This window comes from Falco cherrug, chromosome 4 (assembly GCF_023634085.1).
Source record: "Falco cherrug isolate bFalChe1 chromosome 4, bFalChe1.pri, whole genome shotgun sequence".
Taxonomy (NCBI): Eukaryota; Metazoa; Chordata; class Aves; order Falconiformes; family Falconidae; genus Falco; species Falco cherrug.
In genome coordinates, this window is record NC_073700.1 from 103,836,667 (window position 1) to 103,856,036 (window position 19,370).

Consider the following 19,370-nt stretch of genomic DNA (forward strand, 5'->3'; position numbering starts at 1 on the left):
TTTGGAGCAGAGGGTGCATTCATTGTAATTATTTCAGACTGCATGCTGATTGCAAAAGATTAACATAAATAGAAGTTGTTATTGCAGATGCTTCTATTCTTGCTAGGAAATCCCTTGAATATAAGGAAGCACAGAATAAAAAATGCAAAGACGCTGTACTACAGCATGGTAACTTTAGTTCTGTTCTTTTTTCTGTTCTGGACACACCACAAGAAACATAAATAAAGCTGTACATCTTCAGGCCTTGAAGGAAAAACACCATGCCTCTCTGGTAACACAACAAAACATCCAGATGTAACCTCACGGCTCAGCAGTAAGCATTTTGGCACATTCCCTCCTCCCTCCCAGAAGCGTGCACGTAGACTGCAGGGCATTAGGTTACCCTCCAGAGCTTACGCAGCCTGCAGCTACAACCATAGTCAGTACAATAAAATCCATAGTAATTATCAGGTTTTAAAATCTTTGCTCCTCCATTCACAACAGCAAACTGAGCACATAACTAATTAACATGTAATTTTGGTATTTCCGACTCCCTTTCTACACAAAGCAATGGCAAAATTTCCAATTCGGTCTTGAAAAAAATAACCAAAACTTTTCCTTTTGAAAATTTTCCACAAAATAGAAGTAAGTAAAAGCGACCAACGACAGTACTGGAGGTGCATATAATACAACTCATCGTATCTTCTGCTTCACTTCCTCACTTCTCATTATTTGCTCTCTTGTCTCAGCAGGATCACAATGTGCAGAAACCAGGAAGAAAAGTAACGGGCTCAGAGCAGGACAGTTTGCCTCAATCTCCGATCTGCTGCAACACTTGTTTAAAGAAGAATACTGCTACTTAAGCTCTTCAGTTATTTGTGGACCAGCAGTATGAAGTATCCTCCACACTCATAGATTGGTATGAGTCAATGATGCTGCAGTCAGTACAGTATCTGCCGATAGGCTAAACATTATTTCCTATGGTTGGCACTGAATGTGAAACAAAAAGGTCATACGGGCCTTTCCATACAGTGACATACATCTCCACGTGCACTATGTTTCGCAGCCAGAAATGGCAGGGCAGTCAGCTACACCACCATGGACCAGATCCCAGAGCTTCACCCCACTGCCTGGAGACCGAGGGGATGCCAGCACCTTCCCCATACATTCCTCAGCCCCGTGCCTGCTCCATACTGGATAGTGCCAGGAACGTGTCAGACCTAAACACAGTTTTCTTCACCTGGAAAGGACAATGTCCTCTGCTGCCTGGGGCTCGCTGTGCCACATGGCCAGTGCCCACCAACGGACTCTGGGCACCTCCTGCTGCCCAGCCCTGCCAGCAGATGGGCCTGGTTCCTTCCCAAAAGAGATCAGGCCACAGAGGAGGACGGTCACATCGTGACCAGAGGTTTGAACGCTGCCAGGAACTAGGAGCCCACAGAGCACGTCTGTGCTTGCAGCACAGACACTGCTGCGGTGACTAGTTAAGACAGTTTTAACAGCAGACTCCACCGACAGCACAGCACATCTTGTACTCCAAATCTGTCCCTCTATTTCAACGTTATGAAACAGTATCATCAACTGCGGTTCAGGTATGGCTGGAAAAGAAAACGTACTAGCGCAAAAACAACAGCCCTGTCTAACATTTACAGAGTGACTTTCAGCAGAGCAGATCTCACGGGATTCCTTAAGTCTTTCCAAGCCAATTGTATAATGCCACAGGTTTTCACAAGTGCAGCTAAGGGCAGAGTTGTGCGCTCTGTATATATGATTTCTTCTATTCACTGCCAGCTGCAAGGGGTCAAACGCTGACAGAGCACAGGAGCAATTCTACATAACAACGTCGCAGAGGAAGGAAAGCACGGTCTGTGGCAGTGGCAGAGGGAATTCACTGCAAGCACAACACAACCGCTGGTTTCAAGGTTTCCCTTGAAAAAGAGGGAACAAGCAAGAAGTAAGATAGAAATGCCCTTTCCCCAGCACAGCACAGTAGGGCTGCAACACAAATTTTACCATACTTGCAAGAGGGAGCAGGGGATTTATAGGTACAATTATAAATTCTGCAAATCCTTTCCAAATGACTGTCCTTGAAGGACTGAAGCAAGATCCCAATCTCCCTGAACTAACTATGTAACAGAGCTCAGCAGGAATGAAATGCATTGTATGACTGTCACTTCTATCATTTTAAGCAGAATCTTGTTTTAGTAGCCTGTCAGATGACAAGGGTAGATATTAATTCAATAGATAATACTGAAGTCCCAGAAATAGTTATTTCAAGTATTTCTATATTGCAAGTTAGGAACAATGCTTCACTTCCCATTTGGACATACACAGTGTTCAAATCAGTATGAATAACATCCATTTTTAAGGTGTTTTCATTATGATTTTGCATAAGTCTATCATAAACTGAGACAGTATGTGCATTATGGACGTAAATCTACTGTGGCTTATACACACCTTAATCAAAGCACCTTCAGTGAGCTCAGATTTATGCAGGTTTACCTCAAGTCTTTATATGTGAGTGAATCTCAAGTAAAAAACAAAAACCAAAAACCCCCACCAGATCCACAATACTGGTGTTCCCAAAACAAACAGCAACCTAATCGCTAATGGAGACACCTCTGTACAACTCTGGTCTCAGGTCTGAACCTACACACATTCCTGTGGCTCCTTCTCCTCCTAAGAATCCAGCTCCATCCCCAGAAGACCCATCTGTCAGCTTCAGGCACCTGCACTGAAAGTCTTTTGCTGTCCTGCTCCGTGTAACCCTCAGCCCACGCAAAGTGTTCAGCTGGTATGTGGGTAGAGTCCTCTGTAGCCGACACCTCTAAGAGAGGGGGAAAACATGTTTCAAAAAGCAGCAGCAATGAAAAGGGAAGAAAGCAAGATAAAAAGAAAACAGTAAAAAGTTTAGGAACTGTAAACATTCTAATTACTATCCAGATATTTGCAAGGAAAATTACACAGTTTACTTTTTATTAACTTGCTACGCTGCTATGCTATAGTGAAACATTTCTCCATCTTTGATTGGGAAATGAAGATGTGCTGTACTTGTTTAAGCCTCTTGAAGACTTTTCTGGTCTGTCACCTGAGAACACCTTACCTTCTTATCTAGAATGACCATTTTCCCCTGAGAAAGGAAAAACCTATCCACCTCCCATTTCAGACCTCCTAAGCTGACTCACATCTTCTGAAACTCTTTTTCTTTGTTGTGCCAACATCTCTAATGGACTTTGTTCTTTAAACATCACTTCGCTTCAGATAAAAATTAGAACAAGGTTTTAAGAGTTCTGGGGAAGGGGGGAAAAAAAAAAGGAAATGGCTGGGAAGTTAGAGATTTTAAATGCACATTGCAAAATGTCACATGAGACTCCCCCACGGCTGAGAAGATTGAAACCTCACCTACCCACCCTCTCCTAAACGATGTCACTCACTAACGCAAAAGAACTGAGCACTTCTTCCCGGTAAGGTTTTGGACAAAACCTCCTGAAGCCCTGAACCACAACCTTGAAGGTCTCCTGCAAACCATGGCAATTACAAACAACCTCGGGTCACACTGACAATATTCATGTTAAAAACTCAAATGGTGGTATTTTTGTGCACAGTAAGCGTAACTAAGTTTGGCAGCAGCAGGTACTGAAAACATATCATCATTCCTCTTACACCTTGGACCAGCCACACATCCTACAAAGGAACTCTTTCGCAGAGGGGCTCAGCTCTTGAACAGCCTTTTAAGATGATGACTTCTGAGGGAAGCCCATTACCACTGACAGCTGTGAGCCCTTCACACAGACACCCAAAGACAGAGCTCCCATCTGAGATGCTTCCCTGGATGGATTAGGAAGGAGCACCAAGAATTTGCCTTCATACCAGTGTCTGTGTCTCAGCCCTGACAAATCCCTGTGCCCTGTGCACACGCAAAATGCCCGTTTTCTCTGCAAAATGCCCCCACCAGGGTTGCCAAGTAATTTAGCGAGGGTACGCTGCAGCATAAGCAGGATGTTTTATCTTTTACCGCTCACCAGAGGTACAAATGTTACAGCAAATGTTTCAGCATGTCCCGGTCTTTCCGCCCTTCATCTCTGCGGATGAGCCTTCTTCCACAAGTGTTTTATCTGGTACCTCCCTGCCAGTTCCCTACAGACAGCACTTCCTTCCCATGCTGCCCCCGAGCCCAACGAATGCAAGCCCGAACTGAGGAACACCAACCTGTCACACCTGGTGAATTTACAGAGGCTGGTGCGCTTGTTTGGTTCTTCTGGGGTGGATTTTTTTTTTCTGGGTGGGTGAGGAAATCAATTTCCCCCTTCAAATCAACCCGGGGTCAAACCTCCCAATGAAAAGCCAAAGGCTTTCACCAACAAGGGGAACTGCAACGCAGCATAGGGATGCCAGGTGAACTCCGCAATGTCCCACAGAGCCCCTGAAGTAAAGAGGTGTGCCCTAGAGCCATGCGCTGGCGGGGCGCAGGTGCACCGTGCGGCACGAGGCTCCCGGGCAGCCTGCAGACCCCCGCTCCCCTCCGAGCACTGCCATCGAGGCGCCAGCACCGCCGCTGCCACCGGGCAGCAGGGACCTGACCGCCAGCCCCGGCCTTGCTCTGCTCCTCAAGGCAGTCACTGCAGAGCAATGCTCTCCTTCCCACACCTGAGGAACGCAGCGTTCCTCTCTCGTCTGGAAAAGCACAGGCTATGGCACAGGAAGCAGGTTTCAAAAGATTTACATAGATGGGCTTCCCCCCGCCCCATTCTGGTGTGAAAATGAAGAAAAGATAATATAATTACACTTATTTATATACTGAATTTGTTTTGGAAGTGAAGACACAAGAGCACTTGCTTTTAATTTCCTTTTTCCAGGTTCATTCTTCATTTACTAAGAACTATAAAAATTCTTTTGGAAAAGTAATATATTCAAGACTAATAAAATTCAAGTGCAAAATATTTTCAGAGGCAGCTTAGGTACAATTATTAAGCTGTCAAATAAAATCATCTAGTCTAAGTTATACTGGAGAAAGGACAAAGTTTATAGCTAATTTCTTAGACCGTAAGGGAACTGTTCCCAGGAGCAACCCTCCTATCCAAGGTGCTGCCAGGTAACTCCAAGAACAGTCAGGTGTATGGGCGAGAACAGCGAACCTGAGTACAGTGTCAATGCTGGCCAGCAGTCCACCGCTCACCAATCTTCCATTTTCACTACCACACTCCCCACCTCTATAGCTAGCCTACCTCTACTCACATCAAGTGACCACAGGCAGCTCGGTATCTGTAATCAAAAGCAAACATGCTTTTTTTTTTTTTTTTTCTAGATGGCAATGGTGAACTGCACTGCCCTGATAGCTGATCCTTGGAAATTAAACCTTTCTCTGTCAGCTGTGGTATTTAAGTCACCAAAGAGGTACCCTGACAGTGACCTTTACCTGCAACTGACTGATTCAAAATGAAGAAACAGTGACATCAGAAGGGCTGAGACCAAATGTTTTCAGAGCTCCATTAGCTCCTGTATACATACATCACATGTGCAGTCACAAAAATGTCATCACTTTTAAAACATATTTATTTATATACATATTTATATATATAATAAGGTATATTTATTAAACAGTCTTCTTAACCCCTTGCCTTAACTATTTTTAGAAGAAAGGTAATAATAATATTATTTTTAAAAAAATAAATTGAGGAAATTATGGATGCATGGGAAATGGAGAAAGCTACTTGGAGTAGCCAAGTGAATGGAAGAACACACGTGGTCAGAATCAGCCCCCGGCTCCGCCCTGCTTTGCATCGATGCAGCTCCGTTCTGCAGCCCTGACAGCATTGTGGCCTCCCTTTGTAGAAGCCCAAGCAACTACTCGGGATTCAAAAGCTGCACTCCACAGCTTCTAGAACCAGAATCTAAAACGAGCAGTTTTAGCCCACGATTAAAATTGCTTCATTAAACTAAAACAACCACCAAGGCACAGTAACTCCAGTCAACAAGACTACTTTTGGGGAGCCCACAGAAAACCAGAGCTTACCTGCTCTGCAACTCCACAGCAAAAGGAAAAAAAATAAAGGACCTGTGCAACCTGCAGCATCCTCATTCACCTCATGTTTTTCTAATGATCTCCCAGCTAACTCCAACATCCATAAACTTTTTAAAGCAATTTACTCATCACCAAAGCATTGCTTGCCGAGTTGTGCATGCCACAGTGAAAAAAACCAAGATGTCAGTGCATGAAGCCGACGCTGCATGGAGAGAGCTTCTCTCAGGGAAGGCCAGGTTCTTCTGTGGTGAAGGGACAGAGCCTGTAAAGTACGTTTGTGGTGCGGTGATACAGCTGCACAGAAAGTCCAGATTAGAATGGTATTTTTATATAAACTAATCTTGACATTAATGCAAAATATATTTTATTGGATCCGACCTGCGGTCTGATTTCATATCAAGACAGATCCCCAGCACAACAGCTTTTTGTAATGTAAAATATAAACACGCATCTGTGAGCCAAAATCAGTGGCAAAGGTGTAATAGCAAACATCCCTATGGCGAGCTTGTAAGAAACAGCCATCCTCAGACAACAAAGACTGAATGCGAGAGGGTACATCAATTATTGCTGCACAAAGCAGATCAAAAGAACAGCACACAGCTGATACGTTCATAGTTGTTCATGCAGCATGAAAATGAGAAGGGCTGAGATGATATTAGACAATACAACAGCATGCAGTCAATTTTTAACAGATTCATGCAAATTATTCTTTTTTTTCCTCAAACCAAGGGAAGTTGCAATGCTACTGACACTGCACAGTTGACTGTTGATCTTCAATGTGTTAAAAAAAAATCTGTTATAATTAAGGAATTGCTTGGCCTCTGTCCATTTTGTTCCACACTGCTGCCTCACACTTGTTTAAAGAACTGAGAAAATTTGTTGAAAATGTGGCAGATAGCGGGAAAAAAAAAATGTTAGGCTTGACTGGTTCAAATTAGGCGGTATTTGTACAGATGGAGCACCTGCCGTGACTGGCAAGAAGAACAGTCATGTCGCTTTGCAAGAAAAGTTTTTGGATCGAAAGTTATTGAAATACCATTTGTATCCATCAGGAATTTTATCTGAGCCAAAGATTTAGGTTTCTTACATGTCTAAATCCTGTCATCTCCTACTCCAACAAAATAACTATGCATGAGAACTGCCAATAAGCATACCATGTAATTGATGAAAATGATGAGCAGAATACATATACAGTGTCTTCTGTCAAAGGGCAAAAACCGTGACAGCTTCTGGAAACAGAATGACCAATACATTTTCTTAACAAAAACTATTAACCCTTCAATGACAACAGTCTGCCTAAACCCAAGAATGGGATCAGAAATCTGGTCTGTAGGGACATGACATCTCAGATTTCCAGCCTCAATACGCGCTTACAGGGAAAGGATTACCCATTTACTGCATGCTGTCACCCATGTGCTGCTTTTAAGTCGAAGCTGATATGTTCTTACTCTATTTGAATGGGTGTGCTTCAGTTATTTGCTGCGTGCGAGAAGTGACAAGTGAAGTTCTAAGAAATACTGTGATCCCATGTTTTCGGAGTTGCTTCGCTCTATGTTTGAAGATCCTAGAAAACAACAATTTCCCATTCCTATCCCACTCTATAATGTGATGTAGACCATTTTATTTGAAACAGTTTGGAATCTCTCCACTTTAAAAAAAGAGGAGATATCCTTGCAGCAACAGAGAGAAGATCGATACTCTTATCTACAGAACATGTCCAGGCACACCCACGGAACCACAAAATCCAAAAATGAGTACTTGAAAGCAGTTCCCATCTGATATGCGCCTTCCCTTTTAGTGCCTGTGAAGACTGGGACCGACACATATTCACGAGCAGTAATACTCTATTACAAATTTTGTTAAAAATAGACTGTTCAAAAGTCACCAGTTCTCATCTCAATGGCTTGGTGTCAATAAAGCTGAAAAGAAGGGCAGAAAGGATGTTCAGAAATACTGTCAGACTACTTAAAGGATGCAGTGGCAGTTGTACTATTAACTTCATTTCAGGAGAAAAGAACCAAGGGTAATTCTCTCTTTCAACAATAATAACAATAAATTATGTTTAATAATAAATAGGAATCAACATACATTTTAAAGATCATTTACAGTACATCCAGGGGAAAAAACCCAACCCAAACCCAAAAGCCAGACTGCTGTAAAGACTGACCCCTGGATTTCCTGATTCCCAGCCTTGTGAACGCTCTTCTGCCTTTGAGTATTTCCATTCTTCTGGAACTCCTACATTTGCACATATTGATTCATTACTTTAGTTCTGGGCAAATACCAGTTTTGCCTAGATGGAGGAAAGTATAACAGAAATCACCATTTCAAAATAAAACTTCAGATTAAACAAACCATTACAGAATCTGTTTTTAGAAATACATGAGAAGGTTTTTGGTGTTTATTTGGGTTTTTTTTAAGGTAAGAGTGCGTTGAAAACAATACACAAATCCTGCCACATGAAGAATTAAAAATAATTTAAATGGAAGTCTAAATAGATAGTGTGAATTTTCATTACCCAACAGAAATAAAAATGGGTAAAAAAGTCAAGAATTAAAACTTATTTTGGTTTTATAGTTCATAAGCTGAAGTTTCATCAGTAAGATAAATAACCACCGTTGCTTGCTTAACCACATATGACCTAGCAAGCAACTTCACATGTTTTTGTTGTAGCTCGTCTTCTAAGTGGAAGAAGTACTTGACTTTGTTTTTAAAGGAGGAGGAGTACTTGCAGGAACACAACACTGTACACCCAGTGCTTTTATTTCTTTTTAATTATAATGCCTTTTCAATAGCAAACAGCATAGATTCATCTGAATGTTCACCAAAGGCTTCACCCTTTGGCTGCGAATTATTCACATGCACATAAGTATGTATGCTTTGTAAGTATTACAAAAATACTTTGCATGAAGCAAATTCTGCCAAAGCAATACACATCTGTAATCTAGGTGAGGGTAAACAACCCCCACATGCTTTTCACCTGTCCCTCTACCTCCCAGTACAAGCGCAGTAAATACTCAAGTTGTTCTAGCACTCTAATGAAATGCTGAATACTTACGAATTTTACATACAAAATACCTTTAGTTACTACAGTCGCAAAAGTATGAAAACCAGTTTTGATAAACTGCAAAAAAATACTCCTTTTAAAATCAATGGTATTATTTGTTGGAGGAAAAGTTAACTTTCACTGCAACTTTGACAGAAGGGAAAATGATAATGCCATTAAAACTAACACCATCCGTAAAGTATATCTCTTAAGACGGCTTACCACTAAGGCATGCCGCCTTTAAAAACACATGCCCTATTAAATGAGGTTGTGCACCCAAAGGATGAAGCAGGAACATGTAACGACCCCTCAGGAAAACACCCTGCATCAGGCTTCCACAATTTGAGTAGAATACAGGTTGTTATGTAAACACTGCAATATATGGATTTATACTGATAATATTTTCCAATTGAAAACTCCCTGGAAATTTTAAATCCATCCCCTGCCCCTCTGATCCCTCCCTGTTCACCTTCTACTTTCTTTATGCATTGTTTCCCTTCCCTAACTTTTTTTTTTATTGTTTGTCTCTCCTTTTACTGTCACTTTATAACCAGACTTCTCATTTATTGTTCCTTAAATAATTAAACAGTCTCCATTTGCTTTCCTGCTTACAAGCCAGAGTAGCATCCTATTTATGTGCTATCAGTCACTTCTACCACCTTTCACTTTCTCCTGTTGCCGTATCTTTATAGTACTATCTGGCAGGCAGAGATCAACTTTTTTCCTCTTCTCAAAGGGTAAGTCGGCAGCTTTATGAAACTGCTAGTAATGTAGGACAAAACACACACTAGATAGCTGAACTGACCCTGAAAAGTAGAGGTAAACCTTAATCAAATACATCAAGATCTGTAGTGGCAATTTTCATCTCTGTTTATGTAAAAAATCCCATTACCCAGTTCTATGTATCTCTGAAAAGGCTTCTACCAGCCCTGTTTACTTTGTTACCTCCTTTCTGTCAGTGGAGTGGAGATACAAAAAGCCAAGTTCAATCCCTCAGCAACGCTTCTAGTTCCACTCAAATCAACAAAAACATCTTCTCTCAAGTCCCGTGGCACAGCAGGGAGCCGAGCCAGAGGGCTACGGTGCAACCCCACCGACCCCTTCATCCTTTGGGAAGTCAAAGTACCCAGTTCAGCCACTATCTTGCTCCTTGCTGTCCTTCACTTTTCCCCTACTCCGAAGGCATCTGTCCTTCCTCATCTGTTCCCATTTCCCTCTTTCTCTTTTTTTCACCCCTATAAAAGTTCATACCTTCTCCAGAGAGACGCCTCATTTTAATTCAGCTCCCATCACCTTTTCCTTGCTGATGGAAAGCAGAACTCTGGAGGTACGCTGATCCTTATGGTAAAAGGCTTTTCCCGCATCCACTGGTGAAATCAGTGCAGAAAGAAGCTAATTAGACAAAAATAAAAACCTGCTTGCTGAAGGAACTCAATAGATCATTTAAATATCCAGGGGGAGAGGAATAAAAGTTACTTGCTTGTTCGGTAGCAGTAAGCATTGTGTTTGTTCTTCAAACTAGGTCTCAATGTAAAACCAGCCAGCGCCGGCCACAAATGCCGCTTAGCCTACAGGGGTAAGCAATGCAAGCCATCAATGGCACGTACGGACACAGACACCAATTACCCACAGAAATCTTCATGAAGCAGGAGCACACATCTTTAACCATTGTGAAATACAGAGATCCTCCTCCACAGTGGGTTTGGCAACTGTTTATCTAAAACGTGAGCTCAGACGAAGCAGTGAGTAAAATCAATACCACATCACACTGCTTCTTCTCTGGGATGCACCCACAAGTCCGTTGCACATCCAGACTAACAAACTGCACCAGAACGATGGAAGCACAGAAACTTCTTTATTATAAGAGCTGAATTAAAACTAGAAGCACAGATTTACATTCACCAGAACAACTCTAAATTTGATGCTACTTCACCCACTGCACATTGGATTTAAGAGTAGAAGGCACATCTATTTAAAAATACTTATTGAATACGCTGAGAAGTTTCTGAATCCTTATTGCTTGTAGTTTCTGTAGACATACTGACGTTTGATTCATACCGGCACTGAAGTGCTCTACCAAAGCTGCACTTTCTGGAAGTTACTTTTAGTGAATAAAATAATATTTAAAACAGCTTAGCCAAACAAGCCAAGGTAAATGCTACATATTCCATGAACTCAAATAATTTATCCTTGGCTCACAATAATATAATTTTGAAATAAGGTTCTGTTTAGCATTATTACAAGTTTCTAAATTTCATAGCTCCATAAGAATTTTCTCTAAATTTACAAACAATTTTTACTGCATGAAGTAGAATTGTAAAGATTATTTTACTAGCCACAGAACACTAATTTAAGCTGCATTCCTACATGAGGCCTGATCCAAAGACCACGCATGCAGATGACAAGGACAGTAGCTACATATAAATCCTCTAAGTCATCACAAACGCAATATTCTACTCCAAGAAAAAGTACCGTCCTTAGTCCATCTTCTTATTAACTGAAACGGTAACAAGTATTTCTATACCTATTCCTGCTTGCTTAAATTATTCATGTCATTAAAAAAGTTTAAAATCTTCCTGCCAGTGAACCATGTATCCCTTGCGTTACCCTCATAAATATTCCTAGCGAAGAGACAGGAAATATCCTTAAAAGCAAGATTCAGAAGTACCGTATTATTTAACTGAATATCTAAAGGTGTGTTTGCAATGAAGCAATAGATTTTCTCTGGGTTTAGACAGCCAAATTAGCACTTCTGAGTAAGGCTGAATTTTATAAATTTCAGTTCTACTGCTTGGAGGTTATTTCTTGAGCTGATGTATGCGTTTGCTCTGAAGTTACTCTAATGCAGCTTCAGTGTGAGCAGGAGGAGCTTCCTAACTCCCAAAAGATTCGAAATACGGACCCCGTAAAGCACATGGAAGAGACAAACCACAAATGTCTTTAAATTAAGCCTTGCTGTAAGTGTATCTGTGGCAAAGCTCTCATCAACTTTATTAGCACAGGACCGGATCCAGAGCGTGAACTTATATGCTTATTAAATTATATTTCTTTTTCAATTAATCTCTCATTTGAGGCAAACCACGCTGATTCTTGACAGTTGCAGGTATAACCCTCCTTCTCATTTACTGAGGCCCTGATCTCCTTCAACTCATCCTAAGGCAATGGAAAACTACAATTGCCCACAGCAGTTCATCTTAGCTGGACTGAACTAACTCAGCGCAAATTTTACAGCAGACCTCCGGGAAGGCAAGATCAGGGCTCAGAGCTCCTGTCAGCAATAGCTGAAAAACTGGAAGAGATCTGGACTTAAACCCAAGTTCTTCTCCTACTGACATCAAAAACCTCTCAGTACCGCCAATGGGCACATCCCCACATAGTGCCGTACAGTGGAATTATCTCACAACGGGCCCAATCCTGCTATCTTGAGTCATCAGAACGTTACCTGTAGGAGTAATCCCACAGAAACCCATGGCAACTCGCACCAGTAAGTGCTGCAGAATCAGCTAAGCAATCACACTTATGATAAATTCCAAACAATTTTACCATTTCAAAACTAGAAAATCTGACTCTGAACATAGTGAAGGTCTGACAAATCAGTTCATTCTACAGCTTAAATACTTTCTTCCTCTCTAAATCAAAATAGAAGCCCATTGCGTGCCTGTCCTTTTTAATTAAATTACTAAGAATAATATCAACGGGTAAGTCATACAAACACTGTGGTGGTCTGTACCCAAGCCTTCAAGCTACTGCTTTCAGCAGGGCGTGATGCACACCTCGCAATTTAAATGTACAAATTATTAGACAGATTGACACAAGAAGAAATTGTTGCCAGTTATTTTTCAGCATTCAGGTAAGGCTATCCAGTTTTTGCCTTGAAAAGTACTCATCTTCCTTTCCTTGCCAAAAACCTTATTTTTAAAAATAATTACAATAATCTCAAGAGCATTAGCTTATTTTGTCATTTTCAGAGATATACATATATGTAAATATCTCCGGGCTGACGCCTTTGAAAGGAGTACTAAATGCCGTTTGCCTGGCTTTCATTCTGACTCTTTAAGTAGTTTGTTTATTCATGTTTTTCAAGTTATTTGGTTGGTTTTATTCTGTATTCACACCGTTTCTGCTGTCCAGGGACATTCCAAGAGACTGGGTGATAAGCTGCAGCCTGAATCACTTTGCGATTTCCTAAGAGATACTCTGAAATCTCCTGAATTTTGAAGGCAGAAGCCAAGAAGGAGAAAAAAACAAAATCCCGCTGGCACATCAGAGACATTTCCCAAATTTTTGGAGAGGGAAATTCTGGAGGTGCAGATGGCCGGGAAGGCGAGAGAAGAGCCTGCGGTTTCTGCGCACACAGAGCACCCGGTACCCGCGCACTGCGAGCGACCGCCGCATCCCCCCGCGGGCGCTACGGTGGCGGCCGTGCTCTGCCCGGGGCCCCGCCGGTCCCCGCCGAGCGCCAGCGCCGCCCCCACGGTCCCGCCCGGCTCCGGACCGGGCAGCGGGGCGGCCCGAGGCGGTGCAGCTCACCTGGGCGCAGCGGGCGCCGCCGCTGCCATTTGTTGCTCGCGTTCGGAGCGAGCTGCCCTCTCCTCCCCATGGCAGCCACCGCCGCCCGCTCCGCAGCAGCTGGTCCCTGGTAGGTGTCAACGTGGAAAAATCCCACCGCAACGCACGCGGCGCCTTCCCACCGCTGCCGCCTCCGCGCCCCGGCCGCCGCCCGCACCATCAGCGCGACCCCCGGCAGCCCGCCCCGCACACGGCCGGGGGCGCCGCCGCCGGGCAGACAGGGGCGGATGGGGGTGCGCTTTCCTTCCCCCCTCGTTTTCTGATGCCGCCCCGGTACGGGATCAGGGGCGCGAGTCCCAAATCCCTCGTTTGCTCCCAAGCGAGGGGGTGGCAGCCCCCCCCCCCCCCCGTAGCCTCTGCCTCTTGATTCCCTCCCCACCCCGCCGCTGCCTCGGCGCAGCCCCGACCCCGTCACCCCCCAGCACTCACGGGGCGCCGGCGGCTTCAGAGCACGGCGCGGGGGAGGGGAGGGGGTACCCCGGCTGGCCCTCGCCCATCAGTGCTGGGCCAGGTGGCACGGCACGGCACGGCACGGCGGTAGCGGCAGCGCTGCCCACCTCCCTCCCTCCCTCTCTCCCTCCGTCCCCGTCGAGTTTCCTCCCGGCGCTCCCGGCCCCCCAACTCACATCGCGGAGCGGCGCTTTCCCGCAAAACTTCGCGGCGTGTCGCCGCTGGGGCTCGGCGCGGCTCGGCTCGGCTCGGCCCGCGCCCCAGCGGCGCAACAGGCGGCGCAGCCTCACCTGGCGCGGGGCCGCCGCGCCATGGGAGCGCCGGGCGGAGCCTGCCGGCGGCGGGGCCCGGGCGCAGCCACCGCCCGCCAGCGCTGCTGCCTGCGCCGGGCGCGGGCCGGGCGGCTGTGCCTGCCGCGCCGCGCTGCCTCCTGCCCCTGCGCTGCGGCTGCGGGCGGGCGGGGAGGAGGGAGCGGGGCGGGGAGCAGGGGAGGAGGAGACTTCCCTCCCGCTCCCGCGGCACGGCGGGGAGGCGCCCCCCGCGAGCGGCGATGCCGCCCGTGCCTCCCCGGGAGCGGTGTCGGCTCCGCGCCCCCAGCCCCGGGGCAGAGCCGGGGCCGCCCCGGCCGCGGCTGGTGCCGCGCAGCGCCCGTCAGTGCCCGCGGGGAGCCCCGTCCCTGCCCGCGGCGCGGCGCTGCCCGGCGGCTGCCGGCTGCCCCCGCGGCGCACGGAGCGGGGCGATGGCTTCGCCGATCGGGATGAGAGGCGCTCCCCGCCCGCCCGGCCGCCCGCAGTACTTGATTTGGCGAACTTGCTGCTGCAGGGGTTTTGCTGCACTAGGGGAGCTCACCCTGCGCCCAGCCCCACCAGCCCCTTGCACTGGTGTTGCGTAGAACCAGTTGCTCAGACCCTGCTCTGGGTCTACCGTGATTCTGGCTGGGGTGGCTTTCTGCTCTGAGAAGTGCTTCTGTGAAACGTGCCACGTTGCAGCAGTGGCACGGACTGCCAAAGCCGAAGCCAGGCTTGAAGGAACATCACCAGGCGGTCAGTTGGCTCTCCCAATGAAACATACGCTCCCTGGTGCACTTTTCTACTCGGGCTCTGTGAAGTTAATGCTCTGTTTACCTCGTGCAGCCAAGGGTTCCGTTGCCTGTCTCCGGCTGAGAGCACCTGGGTAGATGGGCTTCAGAAAGATTCGCCTTTGCTTGGTAGCTGGTTTGCATTAAAAATGAAAGCCACTGAAGGTGCTACGTGGAACAGAAAATGAATTGGCTGGGATTGCCTTGGTGTTTTTTTGGCCTCTAACGATACAAAACTGTTTTGTCTCCATACAGGCCATAGTTAAAAAGAAACTGCTGGGTCAGAAAGACCAGCTGTGTGCTGGTCTTTTTTTTTTTTTTTTTTTTTTGAGGGAGCGGGGAGAGGCAGGGAGAAGGAAAAACATGCAACATACACTGCTAAATGCCATTCTCCATCATTAAACCTCAGTCCTGGGAGTCTCTACCCAAGAAAATACTTACGTCCCTGAGTAATGTCTGAGTCACATCGGCAAGATAATGTAGGACCAGGTCTTTGTATTCCATCAAAACCTGCTTTTTTCCTCCTAAGAATATTTGCAAACTGGCTCACAAACACTTTTATGTATGCCTATCATTTTCTATTCTTATAAGAGGAAATAGAAAATATGGAGAAACTTGATAAAAATCACTTTTGACGGTTCCTTACACATTCCTTACGCTGACTGACTCAACCCAGCTTTGAAGACATAATCAGTTAAAAAATAAAAATTTAGTATATGAGCATGCATTCCTGTTGACAGTGTGTTGTGTTACAAGTCAGTGACCAGAAGAAGCCACGACTGGACTGCCAGCCCTGTACTATTTGCAGTGGGAAATGATTTTCAGGCTTTGTGAGTTTTATTCCTTTAACTGAAACTGACTCAGATTCATTTTCAGGCAGTAGAAAAATATTAATCATTGCTGAGAACCCAAAATCTAATGTGCAGGAACCATTTCTTCAAATTCAGCTTGTGTTTGTATTTTCACTGTTCAGCAGATAGGCATCTGACAACTGGGTATAGCACTCAGGATGGATGCATTTTGTTGCTCATACCCACAATACACAATAAGACAAGCATCACAAACCTCCTTGGAGTGACTTGCTGCTGTTAAATATTTTCTTAATGAAAAAGAAGATTAGCAGATCTGCTTTCCATTTGGTTCAACAGTACAGAAAAAAAGAAAGTTTATTTGATTAGATAAAAATGGATGGCTTCCAGCGGTAATTTCCCTTTAAAACTGAACCTCCAGTTCTACTTTGTGGAATGAACCATTTGCATAGTTAAATATCATAACAATATAAGGGAAGGCTGGTCTTAGCTTGCATAACTTAGTTTACCGCATTAGCCGTGATGTTACTCATCCTATTGATTTAAGCGTGATTGCCTGTGTTAAGGCAAAAAGAACCTCACAAAAGATAGAAATACTTATTTTTCCTGTTGAAATTGCAGCTTCCAAAAACTTTTTGGCCAGCTGCACATGAGTAGCTGGTTTGGAGGTTTGTATTCAAAGACTCACTCCTGAGAGCGGCTAAGCATCTATAACTTCAGCTGAAATTAATGGGTGTTTAGTGTATCTTTGAAAAGGAGAAGAAAGGTGTGTTTTTTCTGGGGAAAATTACTGTGAAGGGATGCATAGCTACTTGCTGTTAAAAATGTCACAGATTTTTAAGAACTGAAATACTGCTGATGTTATGCCCCCCCCCATCCCCAGCTGGCTGTGTGTGCAGTAGAAAATATATTCTAGGTAAAAAAACCTTCTTAGCTCCATGAACAAACCCACTAGCAGATTTGCTTATTAGCTTATTGGCATCACATGTCCATTTTGCAGAAGCAGAAGTGAAAGGATTAGTCCTTTGTTAGGAAGGAGTGTAAGTTTAAAGGAGAAGGTCATTTGGCTGCCCTCAAATAAGAAAGCGACTGCTAATACTTGCTGACTTTTACACATAGTTCTGCAAATTAGGGAGCATAAATAGGTGATACTAGATGGTTCTTAAGTTTACCTCATAAAATAATTTTAATAAGTGTTCATAAATATTAAAGGCCCCAGTACTAACAACCTTTACACAAATTATTTTTTCTAATGCAAAACCCCCTACATAATTCAGACAGACTATGAGTAAGGGTCATTCATACAAATAAGGCTTTACAGGATTGGATCCTTAAAAATTTATAAACATCAACAAAATACTTCAATGGCTAAATTAAAGAATCATCTGGTACCATCTATTCCTTTAAGCTTCCCAGATATTAATAACTTTGTATAAAAGTCAGTGCTGAGATAAATTGAGTGACCTTACTAGAGGATCAATTATTTTCATAGCCAACATTAAAGAACTAAATCTTGCAACGGTCTTACTCTAGCAGCATGTGCTTAGGAGTTTAGAGGGAATATTTCTTCTGTTCATGGGCCAGAGCGTGACTTTTTTTGTAAAGACAGTGCAAACACATGTCATCCTCCTTGGGATTACTCCATGATCAAAGGGAGGACACACACAGGGCCTGAAGCAGCAGTTTGCGTTGAGCCACAAGAGCAGCAAAAAGTATGAATTTTTGCATCCTGGAAATACTAAACCCCACACAAACTACAGTGTTCACACTGTAGCCGTATTCCTAAATTGGACACCTGCTTCTGCTGTTCCTCTGTGCTTGATGGTGCCAAGAGTCTTCATGGTCCTCTCAGCCCATAGGTACTGCCACTGTATGTGTAGGTGATGAGGTTTTGCCCCAAGGAGGTTAATAATGGAGAAGAGCCATCTTTGCAGAGGGCCAGTACAAATCCTTTGTGTCTCTTAGTCTTGCTTAAGCCCTGTGCTAGCAATGTGCCAACCATCTTGATTTCTAAGCACTGCTACTCTCACAAGGGTTTGAGGACTGGGGTTTAACCACTTTCTTCAAAAAGTACCAGTAGCTTCTGTTTTCCTGTATTTGGCAGGTTCTGTCATTTTGAAAGACCTTTCTAGTTTTGCACATAGTCCCTTTTCTTCATAGTGAAGAGTTGCACGGTATTATAGAAGAGAGTTTCTGTTTTAAATAACAGAAAATCCTTCGACAGTCAATAATTCATCTCTGAAAGAGAAACAGTGGTTGTAAATAAGCTCAACTAGTTCAGCTCATACTCCACCTAGCTCTGATTTAGAGAAAAATATAAGTAGGGAAGTATATTTTTCTGCTATGCGCCATCCATTACTTGAAATTAGTGTTTGGGGCTTGTGACAAAACAGCATGCATTTCTGGTATACTTCAATATTAGAAAAAGAACTGGAGAATAAATATATATAATGCTAGTCAAAACAGGCTAGTGGAAGTTAGGTCTTGTCAGACACACTTGCGGAATTTTTGGCTATTTAGAAGATTTATATAAAAGATTACAGGACTGCATGAGAATAGCAGCTGTATTGATAGGACATACTTGGATTTCTGGAAGGCAGTCGACTTAATACTACATAACATAATTTCAAGTCTTGCATTACATGGAACTAACATGTCACCCATTACAAGGATTAAGAAGTGTCTCACTGACAAATTTCAAAATGTAGTCTTTTAATGGGGAGGTTTCATTCAATGTGGGGAGCTTTCCCAAGCAGAATCGGAAACAGTCTTCACCTAACTTTATTTTATATTGGTTTCAGCAATCCAGGCCTTGAGATAGAATCTTTGCTTTAAAGGCTTGCACATGACGCAATGTATTTTAGCACAGTAAATAAAGAAGACACGTTACTTCTGCAGTGATTTGATTTGGCTAAATGATCACTGTCCAACAAGCAGCACACCAAATTCATTTTACTACAGTCAAATGCAAATTAATACCTCTGGGAGCCAAAAGCTTGTAGGAACGGACACTAGCTCAGAGAGCAAAGACTCAGGGAATGATAAAAAGTGATTACTCTAGATAATCACCCTTAACACGAGATCTCAGTGCAATGCTGTGGAAAGGACTCTGCACAGTCCTTGCATGTTTCAAAATCATCAGGCACAGTTCTGGTGCCTGCACTTTAAAGAAGATGAGAAAATACTGGAGAAAATGCAAATACTTTGCGAATCAAGCACAAGTCTTGGAGACAGGAGGCCTAAAAAGCTGGACATATTTCACTTGCTCAAGAAAAGGATGAGAAGATACAGGGAAAAGATAACAGATAGTGGTGAGCTTTTTCACTCTTGCTGACAAAAGCACAACTAAATCCAGTGACTGGAAGTTTAAGGTGAGATGCAATCAACCTTGAAATCAGATGCAATTTCCTAGCAGTA

General features: G+C 44.0%; 1 protein-coding gene across 3 annotated transcripts in view; it reads right to left on the reverse strand.

The window, feature by feature from the left end:
- The window catches only part of LRRC3B (leucine rich repeat containing 3B), a 47,808-nt gene extending 33,268 nt beyond the window's left edge, over window positions 1–14,540 (reverse strand). Inside the window, exon 1 of one of the 3 annotated variants that reach the window (XM_055710218.1) lies at window positions 14,243–14,540. The gene's annotated coding sequence lies outside the window, so the exon portion shown is untranslated. Of the gene's footprint in view, window positions 1–13,577; window positions 13,722–14,242 lie in introns of those variants that run through there. The other 2 variants (XM_055710216.1, XM_055710217.1) reach the window with 2 other exon arrangements.
- Window positions 14,541–19,370: the final 4,830 nt, after the last annotated feature.